The 13,167-nt window shown below is 40.5% G+C and overlaps 1 protein-coding gene across 5 annotated transcripts in view; it reads right to left on the bottom strand.

The window, feature by feature from the left end:
• Nucleotides 1–13,167, bottom strand: part of GJC1 (gap junction protein gamma 1) — a 42,782-nt gene that overhangs the window by 20,060 nt on the left and 9,555 nt on the right. For 2 of the 5 annotated variants that reach the window (XM_039220052.1, XM_039220055.1), the window contains exon 2: nucleotides 876–976. The exons of 2 other annotated variants lie outside the window; for them this stretch is intronic. The gene's annotated coding sequence lies outside the window, so the exon portion shown is untranslated. Of the gene's footprint in view, nucleotides 1–875; nucleotides 977–7,515; nucleotides 7,540–13,167 lie in introns of those variants that run through there. One more of the 5 variants, XM_039220054.1, reaches the window with a different exon arrangement.

Raw genomic sequence — 13,167 nt, 5'->3', positions numbered from 1 at the left:
CCGGCCCCCCACCCCATCACTTGCCCACACTCTCTTTCCCTCTCTTTCAAAATAAATAAACATTAGAAAACAAGTAAAACACTAAAGAAACACTTAATTTTGAAAGTCATTTCTACACCCAACGTGAGGCTCAAACTCACAACCCTGAGATCAAGAGTCGCGTGCTCTACCCACTGAGCCAGCCAGGCACCTCTCTTCCCCCTTATTTTTTTAAATGTTTATTTACTTTGAAGAGAGGGCACTAGCAGGAGAGAGGCAGAGAGACAGGGAGACAGAGGATCTGAAGGGGGCTCCACCCTAACAGCAGGAAGCCCAATGTGGGGCTTGAACCCCCGAACTATGAGATCATGATCTGAGCCACCCAGGTGCCCCTTATTTTATTTTTTTCAAATAGGCTTCATGCCTAGTGTGAAACTTGAACTCACAACCCTGAGATCAAGACAGACCTGGGTTGAGATCAAGAGTCAGATGGTTAAAGGACTGAGCTTTCCAGGCACCCCAACCTTCCTCCACTTTAAATTTTAAATTGCCATGGGGTGCCTGGGGCTCAGTCGGTTACACATCCAAATCTTGATTTTGGCTCAGGTCATGATCTCACAATTCATGAGTTCAAGCCCTGCATTGGGCTCTGCCCTGCCAGTGCGGAGCCTGCTTGGGATTCTCTCTCCCCCTCAAAATAAACTTGAAAAAAAAAATTTTTTTTTTTATTTTAAAAATGAATAAATTTTGAACTGATTTTCCACAATTTCCTACCCGGAAAATTTTTCGTCCTTTAAGATTTAGCTCAAAGGCCACTTTAAGTTTCCCTGATCTCCTCAATTAATCCCCTCCGCAGAAAGCCCATAGTTCTTCATTCCCTCAATATCAGGACTTACTCTATTAAATCGAGGTTAGTGATACTGGTTTCTTCTGCTGGAATGAGCTCCTTGAAAGTCCAGGTTTCTTCAATTTTTCTGACCACTTAGCTCCTAGCATCCTGCCCCGGACATAAAAAGCACTCAATGAATGTGTGCTATATTAAATAGGAGACCTGAATATGTACAAAGTAGAAAATATAAAACATGTTCATTAATACAATCATATTTCAGGACAGAATACAATTAATCATATAAAAATACAAAATGTGAAAACATTTACAGAAAGGAAAGAGATTAATTCCTATGGATTAAAAAGCATAAACTGTCGGTAGGTTAGGCTCAGGTCATGATCTCCCTGCTCACAGGTCCGAGCCTCCCGTCGGGCTCTGTGCTGTGCTGACAGCTCAGAGCCTGGAGCCTGCTTCATTCTGTGTCTCCCTCTCTCTGTCCTTCCTGTGCTCACACTCTGTCTCTCTCAAAAATAAATAGAAATATTTTTTAAAATTTAGAAAAAAAGTATAAGCTGTCAATTATACCTCAGTAAAGCTGGGAGGGGGGCGGGAAACAAAAGAGACTCTTAAATACAGAGAGGAAACTGAGAGTTGCTGGAGGGGCTGTGGGTGGGGACATGGGCTAAATGGGCAAAGGGCATTAAGGAAGACACTTGGGAAGAGCACTGGGTATTATATGTAGGGAATGAATCACTGGGTTCTACTTCTGAAATCATTACTGCACTTCACGCTAACTTGGATGTAAATTTTTAAAAATAAAATATAAAAAAAATTTAAATAAATAAAGCTGGAAGGGAAAAAAAGTTGACTGCAGGAGACATACGGGTCTCTGAAGAATGGGTGTGGTTTCTGCAGGCTGAGCTGGGGTGGGAAGTAAAGGCAAGGCAGATGAAGAAAATGATGTGAGTGAAAAGTTGCACCAGAAGCCTCTTAGACTAGGGGCGCCCGGGTGCCACAGTTGGCTCCGGATTTTGGCTTGGGTCATGATCTCAGTTTTGTGAGTTCAAATCCCACATCAGGCTCTGTGCTGACCATGTGGAGACTACCTATAAATCTCCTCCTCTCTCTGCCCCTACCCCACTCGTGCTCACTCTCAAAATAAAATATATAATAAACAAAAAAAAAATTTAAAAAAAGAAGAAGCCTCTTAGACAAGAATATGATGGAGGATGTTTGGGAAGTAGCTGTAGAACTGAACAGGGAAGTCAAAGACCAGTGTGCAGAGAGGCTTAGCACACCATGGAACCTGAAATTAAAGCAGATAAGCAGAGATGAGCAAAGGAACCTCACGTGTGGTCCACAAATCACCTTCATCAGAATTACCTGGAGTGCTTGTTGAAAATGCTCATTCCCACATCCTACTAACGCCAACTCCTACTCCCAGACCTACTGAATCAGGATCTAACCAAGCTTCTACAGTTGAACATGTAGGCTGGTTATAGTGGTGTGCTGTAATACTCAGCTTGGTACACACACCCAGTTCTAAAAGAATTGCTTGTGAACAGCCGTACATTGTGCAAGATATGTCTGCGTGTGTTTACAAGAAAAGGTCAACTTTGCCCTCTAGCTCTCCAAAAATCCTAAAGCTTTTGATTTGTATTACCCTTCCAAAAAGCTGGTATCTATTTCTTTACAATTCTGCTATCAGAGTATGAGGATCTGGTCCCCTCCTTTCCTCATCAATGACTTCAATGTCTTTTTTTTTTTAAGAAGCAAAGTTTGGGCTAATAGGAGTTTAAATCACAAGTTTTAAGCTATCACAATCACTAAGGAAATTCAAACAAAAACCATCAGATACCATATCACATCCATCAAGGTGGCTATTATCAAAAAAGAACAGAAAAAAAAAAGTGGCGACATCCATGGAGAAATTGTTCCTTCCTTGTTGAGCAAGGGTGGGAATCTAAAATGGTATGGTTGCTACAGAAAACAATTGAGTTTTCTCAATTTACAGTTACAATTTCCTCAAAAATATTAAGTATACAATTACCTTATGATCTAGCAATTCTCATGGGTATATACTGAAAGAAACAAAAGCAGAGACACCAAAAGATTCTGTATACTCATGTTCACTGTAGAGTTATTCACAAGAGCCAAAAAAGGTAGAAGCAGCCCAGTGTCCACTGACAGATGAATAAACAAAACATTCCATAATATACAATGGAATATTCTTCAGCCTTGAAAGGAAGGAAATTCTGACACATGGATGAACCTTGACAACATTATGCTAAGTGAAAGAAGTCAGTCACAAAAGGACAAATATTCTAGGATTCTATTTACACGAGGTACCTACAATAGTCAAATTCATAAAAACAGAGAATAAAATAGTGATTGCCAGGGGCTGAGAGGAATGGGAACTAGTATTTAATGGGTTCAGTTTCTGTTGGGAAGATTCAGAAGTTCGGGAGACTGTAATACAACAATGTAAATTTACTTAATGCCACAAAGTGATCCAGTTTATTATTTTTAGTTTTTAAAAATATCTCTAATATTTATTTTGGGGGCGGGGAGAACATGAGCGGGGAGGGGCAGACAGAGGGGGAGACAGAATCTGAAGCAGATTCTGTGCTGATAACAGCGAGCCTAATGTGGGGCTCGAACTCATGACCTGACCTTCATGACCTGAGCTGAAGTCAAACCCTTAATCAACAGCCACCCAGGTGCCCCAAAGCTGTACCCTTTAAAAAACGGTTAAAATTATAAATTTTATATTAAGTATATTTTACTACAGTAAAAAAGGAATAAAAAAAGTTTTAGTCTAAAATTCATTCATGCAATTGGTACTTTTTCATCAAGAAGCTTGCAATCTAGTCGCTTATAGGATATTTACAAACACACTTTAAAATCTATAGTTGTATTCAAGAGATATTTCATGTACAGTTGTACATGCTAAACAAAAGAACTAGAAGTAGCAAACTGCAATCATCTGTTAGAGATTCAACATATTTCATAGGGTAGTGAAGCTACCGGGAAATGCTTTGCTTTTCAGTTTATCTGATTCATTTTTTCCATTGCAAGCTCTTTACTATAATGTTGGCCACAAAAACAGTTAATCCAAAAATACTGTTTTCATATATATCTTTGGAAAGTCTCTCTAGTAGACTCATGTAAAAAAAAAGCTCCCAAGGGCTCCAAATCAACAACTAAAAAACCCAATAACTTGTCCCTTGTCAATTTTTAATCTTACTGAAGTATAATAAACAGGAAATTAAAATTTTTCAAGTAAGTAGTGCTAAATTCTAAATGTTTTGTAAATGCAACAATAAAGTCCAAATGGGTCAGAGCCAAGTTTTAATCTCCTTCTAACTGAAAAACAACCCCAAAAAAACCACCTCAAGCCTATTACGGACCAGATTTTAAAATCTTTATTTCCTTTACAAATTAGAAACAGGGGTGCCTGGGTGGCTCAGTTGGTTAACCGTCCAACTTTGGCTCAGGTCATGATCTCGCAGTTCATGAGTTCGAGCCCTGCAATGAGCTCTGCGTTGACAGCTGGGAGCCTGGAGCCTGCTTCAGATTCTGCATCTTTCTCGCTCTCTGCCCCTCCCCCACTTGTACCCTGTCTCTCAAAACATAAACAAACATTAAAAATTTTTTAAATAAAAAGAAACCCAAACTCACTTTCTCAGAGTTTCTCGAAGCTAAGGATCAGGCCTCGGATCTGTGCTCTGCTGGTGAGATGCACCAAAAGTGATTCCGAGGCGAGTGGGAAGGGTCCCCAGCAGAGTCTGCTCTGGAGAGAGCAGAACGGAGCAAGGGAGAGCTGCCACCTTTCAGGGGCCCCAGCTTCTGGGTTCTGGGCCCAGCCCGCAGTGTGATCGGATGCCAGCATTGGGCTTTCTCCTGGAGACGTGCCCCCAAGGGAGTTAGCTCTCTCAAATCCTTAATAAATTAAAAAAAATTTTTTTTAATTATTTATTGTTGAGGGGCGCCTGGGTGGCTTAGTCGGTTAAGCATCCGACTTTCGCTTAGGTCATGATCTCGCAGTTCGTGGGTTCGAGCCCCGCGTCGGGCTCTGTGCTGACTGCCAGCTCAGAGCCTGGAGCCTGCTTCAGTCTGTGACTCCCTCTCTCTCTGACTCTCCCCTGCTCACGCTGTCTCTCTCTCTCTCTCCTAGAAATAAATAAAAAAACATTAAAAAAAATTTAAAAAAAAAAAATTATTTATTGTTGAGAGAGACAGAATGTGAGTGGGAGAGGGACAGAGAGAGAGACACAAAATCTAAAGCAGGCTCCAGGCTGGTCAGCACAGAGCCTGATGTGGGGCTCGAACCCACAATCCATGAGATCATGACCACTCACACTCTGTTTCTCTCAAAAATAAACATTAAGAAATATTTTTAAAATAAAAACAAAGTCAAGGGTAAACTAAAATTAATATTCTAGAATAGGGATTCCTAACCTTGAATTTTATGAAACCAAGACAGAGCAAGGAGTTCAAGACTGAACTAGGAGGCAAGAGATTCTAACAGGCACTTCAGGAATAAGTATTTCTTTCCTTTTTTTTTTTTTTATTCATTTGTGAAATAAGTGGAGAATATCAGATGATTCATAAGGTCCCATCTATTAACATTTGGTGAAAATCACCTCAGGCAGAATAAAATTCATAAAACAGCCAACAAATAATGTGGCATTCAGAACTCTAGGGAGCAGAAAAGAAGTAACTGCAGTGAAATGAAACAATGATGAGATGTCAAATTTTTCAAAAAGGCATTTTCCAAACAGTCATCCCAGAAAATTTATGGTTGACTCAAACTTAAAAAAAACAAAATGTAGTATTGACTCACCATGATTCTAAAGTATTAACTAACTGGGCATCCCAGATCATGAGCTGTGCTAGTGACTCACCCTCCTGAATGAGGGTGCAGAGACAAGGCATCAATTAAAGGGTTTACAATGAAGTTTTGTTTAACTGGAATGCTTTAAGTGGAAGTTAATTCTGCATGAGCGATAACAGAGGTTTAATAACTAGCTAGTGACAATTTCTAAGCAAGAGCATCATGGCAGCTCACTAGCAAACAGTAATTCTATGTATTACAAACATACAAACAACTTGTTTTCAAAAGAGCTCTTGGCTACGGACAATATTGGAGAAACACAAAATGTAATTTGTTGTGAGTCAAATTGTAAAACCTAAAGGAGAGAAAGCAGTTTGAAATCTTGGCTCTATTAGCCAACAAGGAAACAGAATACATCACTGTAGGCTAAAGTGTCAATTTGTGCTGGCAAAAAGCCACTTTATTTGAATGTAAGAACCTTCAGGAACCAGCTGTAGTATGGGGAACCTGGGATAATGCATTCATTCACATCCTAAGTGGTACTGCCTTCATGTGAAAAAGGACAATATTGATACACTTGTCCAAAACAGCCTGAATTTCAGTCAAATCAACTGTCTGAATAATCATCAGTCTAGGAGAATGCACATGTCTAAGACAAAATAAAAAATGTGTAACATTGCCAATATGACTACATGTCATGCCAATCGGACTACATGCTGTTCGATATGACAACCTAAAATTTGCAAAAAAAAAAAAAAAAAAAAAATACTATCATCCACTGATGGTGAGGGTGGTCTGATACAACCTTTCTGGAAGGCATCGTGGTTAATATTTATCAGGAACTTTAAAGTGTTTATATCCTTTGATCAGTATTTCCACATCTAGTAATTTAACTTAAATAAGTGCTAAATATAAGACAAATGTTATGTAATTTATGACATAACCTCATGATGAAATACTGCATAACTGCTATAAATCCTGTTTCAGAATAGAGATCACAATATTCAAATGCATACAATTATTTAAAGACAAAATATAAGACTGCTGGTTGCCTAGACCTGAAAGAGATAGTGGGGGCGAAAGGAGTGACTGCTAGTAAGTATGAGGTTTCTTTTTGGAGGAATGAAAATATTCTAAAATTAAACTGTGGTGATGGCTACACAACCCTGTGAATATAAAAAAATCTCTGAATGGTCTACTTTAAATAGGTGAACTGTATGGTGTATGGATTCTATCTCACTCCAGCTGTTTGGTACCAGGGAGGGGATACAACTAATTGAAACAGAAAAATGGGGCCTGGGAAATAGGTACCAACCAAAGAGTGTGTGTGTGTGTGGGGGGGGGTGCCTGCTGCTTATTAGCTACAGCTATGGGAGTTACCAGACTATCCTATCTTTTTTTTTTTTAATGTTTTATTTATTTTTGAGAGAGAGACAGCATGAGCAGGAGAGGGACAGAAAGAGAGGGAGACATAGAATCCGAAGACATCCTCCAGGCTCTGAGCTTACCTATCCCATCTTTCAAAAGAAGTCTTAGAGGGGCGCCTGGATGGCTCAGTCAGTTAAGTGTCTGACTTTGGCTCAGGTCATGATCTCACAGCTCATGGGTTCAAGCCCCACCTCAGACCCTGTGCTGACAGCTCAGGGCCTAGAGCCTGCTTCTGTTTCTGTTTCCGTATCTCCCTCTCTCTCTGCCCGCCCTCCTTACACTCTATCTCTCAAAATTAAGGTTAAAAAAAATAATTAAAGCATGTAGCTCAATGAACTTTTATAATCTGAATACACCCATGTAACCAGCACTAAAATAAAAAAACATTACCACCTACATGGAGTCACGATCACACCCCCTTCTACCCAAAGGAAACACCAACCTGACCTCTGAGCGTACAGAGTACTTTAGTCCAGGGGCAAGTGTTTGCTGTGAGGCTGTCCCATGCACTGCAGGGTGGTCTGGAGCGTCCCTGACCTCTTCCAGTTGTGGCAATCAAAGATGTCCGCAGACACTGCCAAATGCCCCGTGGGGAACAACATCACAGCCAATTGAGACCCACTGGTTTACCCCGTTCTTGAGCTTAATACAAATGGAATCCTACAAAATGGACTCCCTTGTATCAGAATCATAAAGAATATACTCTTTTGTGCCTGACTTCTTTTGTTCAGCATCTGTTGAGAGTCACCAATCTTGCTGCGTTTAGCTCTAATCTGTTCATTCTCTTTGCTTTATTATGTTGCCATGGTGTGATTCTATCACAAATGTATTCATTCCGCTGCTGATGGACATCTGAGCAGTTTCCAGTTTGAGGATATTATGAATAATGCTACCGTGAACATTCCATCTATGTCTTCTGGTGAATATATGTATGAATTCCTGTTGAATACCTAGAAGCAAAATTGTTATGTCAGCTTCAATAAGTTAGTACTTTTCCAAAGGGAGTCGTATCAATTTATACTCCTACTTGTCTCCTTTTCTTTCATGCTAGCAATTAACAGAAAAAAAGAGCACTTAAATGATATTGAAACAGATATCTTATTGCTGAATTAATACATAGCCTGACAATTTGTGACCCATTTAAAAAGAGTATTTCAGGGGCACCTGGGTGGCTCCATCTGACTCCTGATTTCAGCTCAGGTGACTTGTGGTTTGTTAGATCGAGCCCTGAGTCAGGCTCTGATGAAAAGCATAGAGCCTGCATGGGATTCCCTCCCAGGTTCACACGCATGAGTGTTCTTTCTCTCTCAAATTAAATAAACTTTTAAAAATAAATAAATAGAGGGGCGCCTGGGTGGCTTAGTCGGTCAAGCGTCCAACTTTCGCTTAGGTCATGATCTCGCGGTTCGTGGGTTCGAGCCCCGTGTCGGGCTCTGTGCTGACTGCCAGCTCAGAGCCTGGAGCCTGTTTCAGTCTGTGACTCCCTCTCTCTCTGGCCCTCCCCTGCTCACACTGTCTCTCTCTCTCTCTCCTAGAAATAAATAAAAAATAAATAAACAAAAATAAAAATAAATAGAATATTTCATTATACAGGAAAATGCTCCCATGTAGTAAAGAGACAAAAAACAAACAAAAAACCTCCAGTAATATAATATGCCTGAAAGGAAATACACCAACATTAACAATGGCCTATGAATGATTTTTCTTCAATTTGCTTTTCAGTATTTCCTACAACAAACATGTAATAATGGAGTTGGCAAAGCTTTCCTATGCAACAAAAGCCTTGAGGGAAATTTAAAAAGTAGGTCGGGGTACAAATTTCTTATTTGCATACATTCATAAAGACCTAATTAAGCAATGGATACATCACAGGAAAGTGTAACTGTCTCACAGAGCCGCTGATACAGTTACTACCCACCCCTGTATACAGGGGTCCAAGACAGAACTCTTATAAAATTCTCCTCCAGAGTACAAGAGAGTCTAGAGGGTAATTCTTAATTTGTAAAAACGTATCACAAGATAATAGTATTTTTTTTAAGATTTTCTTTTAGTTTATTTACTTAAGCAATTTCTACAGCCAATGTGGGGCTCAAACTCACAACCCTGAGTGAGCCAGGTGCCCCAAAATAGTATTCTGATGTGATGGCTTATATAGCAGCTTATTATCATACTGTTGCTCTTCTCACTCCTTTAGAAACTCTCTATAAGATGGTCCAGAAGCAACACAGAAAATTAACATATCCAATATTCTCTTGAAATATATAGTTATAATTGCTACCTGCTGGTTACTGAGTATCTGATACTGAGTATTTGGAAAGAGATACCTTTATTTTAGAAAATGATTATTAAAGCAGCCACCAAAAACTTACCAGTCTCTATTACAGGTGAGTTCTATTAAATCTTTATTTGACATGTGAAAATGTTATAAAACTCATACTTCCTGTCCTAATCACTCAACTTCATTTCTCTACTTCATATCAAGGATTCTTCTTTTAGGACAAGAACATGCTCATGAGAGTCAGTACAAGCCCAAGAGATTTCTTCTGAGAGAAAATACTAAATGTTAATATAAATGTTAAACCAAAATCATCTGTTACTTTAAGACTTTGAAGATCAGAGGGGCGCCTGGGTGGCTCAGTTGGTTGAGCGCCCGACTTCGGCTCGGGTCATGATCTCACAGTCTGTGGGTTCGAGCACTGCATCGGGCTCTGTGCTGACAGCTCAGAGCCTGGAGCTTGTTTCGGATTCTGTGTCTCCCTCTCTCTCTGCCCCTCCCCCGCTCACACTCTGTCTCGCTCTCAAAATATATATTAAAAAAAAGACACACAAAAAAATAAAAATAAATGAAGATCAGCTAAACTGGAATCTAATAAGATCACTATTCTGAGCACTGGTCTCATCTCCACTTTCCTACTTTGAGAACCTATGTTGATATTTATGTAATTTCAAACCATAAAGGGAAAAAAACAACGGTTTTGAGGCAAAATAAATAAGACACAGTAGGAAATAAACTTTTTTTAAAAAAAGTAAGCTCTAAGATCCCGGTGGGAAATAAACTTCTGTTAAGAGCATTTTCTGGGTTGCCTGGATGGTTGGTAGGTTGAGCACTGGCCTCGGTTTTTGCTCAGGTCACAATCTTCTGGCTCACGGTTTGAGCCTGCGTGCAGCTCTGCACGGATGGTGTAGAGCCTGCTTGGGGTTTGTGTCTCCTTCTCAAAACATTAAAATAAATATATTTTTTTAAAAAGTGCATTATCTGGGGTGCCTGGGTGGCTCAGTCAGTTAAACTTCGGGCTCTCGGTTTCAGCTCATGATCTCACCATTCATGGGTTCAAGGCATGCGTTGGGCCCACGCTGACAGTGTGGAGCCAGCTTGGGATTCTCTCTCTCTCTCAAAATAAACAAACTTCAATGAATGAATGAACAAATAAATTCATTCATTCATTCATTCATTCATTAAAACGCTAAGTAAGGTCAGGACATGGGGCGCCTAGCTGGCTCAGTCGGTTAAGCGTCCAACTTCGGCTCAGGTCATGATCTCACAGTTCTTGGGTTCAAGCCCCACATTGGGCTCTGTGCTGACAGCTAGCTCAGAGTCTGGAGCCTGCTTCAGATTCTTTGTCTCTGTCTCTCTCTGACCCTCCCCTGCTCATGCTGCCTCTCTCTCTCTGTCTCTTTCTCTCTCAGAAATAAATTTAAAAAATAAAAATAAATTTTTTAATTAAAAAAAAAAAAGAGATCCTAAGGGGGTGGCTCAGTTAGAAGAGCATGCAATTCTTTATCTCAGAGTTGGGAGTTTGAATCTCATGTTGGGTATAGAAATTACTTAAAAACAAAATCTTTAAAAAAAGAGAGAGAGAGAAAGATCCCAGGAACACTTCTGACATTATAAGCTTAAAAATCATTATCTTGGGGGGCGCCTGGGTGGCTCAGTTGGTTGGGCGTCTGACTTTGGCTCAGGTCATGACCTCACGTTCGTGGGTTCAAGGCCTGTGTCGGGCTCTGTGCTGACAGCTCAGGGCCTGGAGCCTGCTTCGGACTCTGTGTCTCCCTCTCTGCACCTCCCCCACTCATGCTCTGTCTCTGTCTCAAAAATAAATAAACTATTTAAAAAAATAATTATCTTGGGGCGCTTGGGTGGCTTAATCCATTGAGCCTCCCACTTCAGCTCAGGTTAGGCTCTGTGGTGACAGCTAGAGCCTGCTTCAGATTCTGTGTCTCCCTCCCCCTCTCAAAAATAAACATTTGAAAAAACAAATCATTATTCTAAGGGGTGCCTGGGTGGCTTAGTCAGTTGAGCATACAACTTTGGCTCAGGTCATGATCTTATGGTTCATGAGTTCAGGCCCCATGTCAGGTTCGCTACCATCTGCACTGAGCTGGCCTCGGATCCTCTGTCTCCCCCTCTCTCTGCCCCTCCCAAGTTGGCACTCTCTATCTCAAAAATAAACACTGAAAAATAATCATTATCTTAAGTGGCACCCGGATGGCTCAGTTGGTTAAGCATCTGACTCTTGATTTTGGCTCAGGTCATGATCTCATGGTTCTCATGGGGAGTCGGGCTCTGTGCTGACAGCTTGGAGCCTGCTTGGGATTTTTTCTCTCCCTGCCTCTCTGCCCCTCCCCTGTCCCCTCTCCTCTCTCAAAATAAACATAAAAAAAAAATCATTATCTTAAGATAAAGACTAAACACTTTTATCACCTAAATCTTCCAAACAGTTACAGTTTCAGGGACACCTGGGTGGCTCAGTAGGTCAAGAAACTGACTTCGGCTGGTTTGTGGGTTTGAGCTCTGTGTCAGGCTCTGTGCTAATGGCTCAGAACCCAGAGCCTGCTTCAATTCTCGGCCTCCCTCTCTCTCTCTGCCCCTCCCCTACTCATGCTCTGTCTCTCTCTCTCAAAATTAAAATAAACATTAAAAAAAATTTTTAAGTTGCAGTTACATAGGCTCACCCACAAATTAAAAAGAAATGTTACAGATCAGCTAGGCCAGTAGACGCCCAATTTTTAGGGTCTGAGAGACTTTATGTAGTAATTGCAAAAGAGTTTCTAGAGCCCTATATAATAGTAGCAGTATATATAGTATCTGTCTTTGGAAAACACACAAAAAGGTAAAACTTTACCATAAACTGCTAAAGTTTTAAAATGAACTTATACTTTATTTACCATAACATTATTTATATATACATTTGAAAAGGCCATACATATTTGTAAGACACTATTTGTACAGTTCACAGATAATACCTGCATGGACTCTAAGGTTCTCTTTCAATAATTCTGCAGTGGCCCATTGTTTGATATCAAGTATAAGACTAATATCCTTATTTTACCTAAGAGGATACTAAAGATCATGATGATGTGCTTAAGATCACACAACTAATGAGCTGTGAAGCCTAGAATACAACCTGGGACCTAATGATCTTTTTGCTATACTATGTGAGTGTAGTGTTTTTAATTTTATTTTCAGACCACACATAAAATCACTGAAAAAGTTGATTGTAATATACAAACAACATAAATATAACTGAAGAAAAATCCCATTTAAAATAGCAACAAAGAGGGCATCTGGGGGGCTCAGTTGGTTGACCATCCGACTTGGGTTCAGGTCATAATACTGCAGTTTCTGGGTTTGAGCCTCACGTTGGGCTCTGCACTGACAGCTCGGAGCCTGAGGCCCGCTTTGGATTGATTTCTGTGTCTCCCTCCCCCCTCCCCCTCCCCTGCCTGTGTGCACGCTCTCTCTCTCTCTCTCTCTCTCAAAAATAAACATTTTCTTTTAATTAAAAAAAGGGGGGGGCACCTGGGTGGCTCAGTTGGTTGAGCATCTGACTTCAGCTCAGGTCATGATCTCATGGTTAGTGGGTTCAGGCCCTACATCGGGCTCTGTGCTGACAGCTCAGAGCCTGGAGACAGCTTCTTTTTTTTTTTTTTTTTTTAAATTTTTTTTTTAATGTTTTTATTTCTAGGAGAGAGAGAGAGACAGTGTGAGCAGGGGAGGGTCAGAGACAAAGGGAGTCACAGACTGAAACAGGCTCCAGGCTCTGAGCTGGCAGTCAGCACAGAGCCCGATGCGGGGCTCGAACCCACGAACCGC

Source organism: Hyaena hyaena, unplaced genomic scaffold (assembly GCF_003009895.1).
Source record: "Hyaena hyaena isolate Hyena2069 unplaced genomic scaffold, ASM300989v1 scaffold_856, whole genome shotgun sequence".
In the NCBI taxonomy this organism is placed as follows: Eukaryota; Metazoa; Chordata; class Mammalia; order Carnivora; family Hyaenidae; genus Hyaena; species Hyaena hyaena.
The sequence above is the reverse complement of the archived record's forward strand: the minus strand, read 5'-3'. Positions and strand labels throughout refer to the sequence as shown.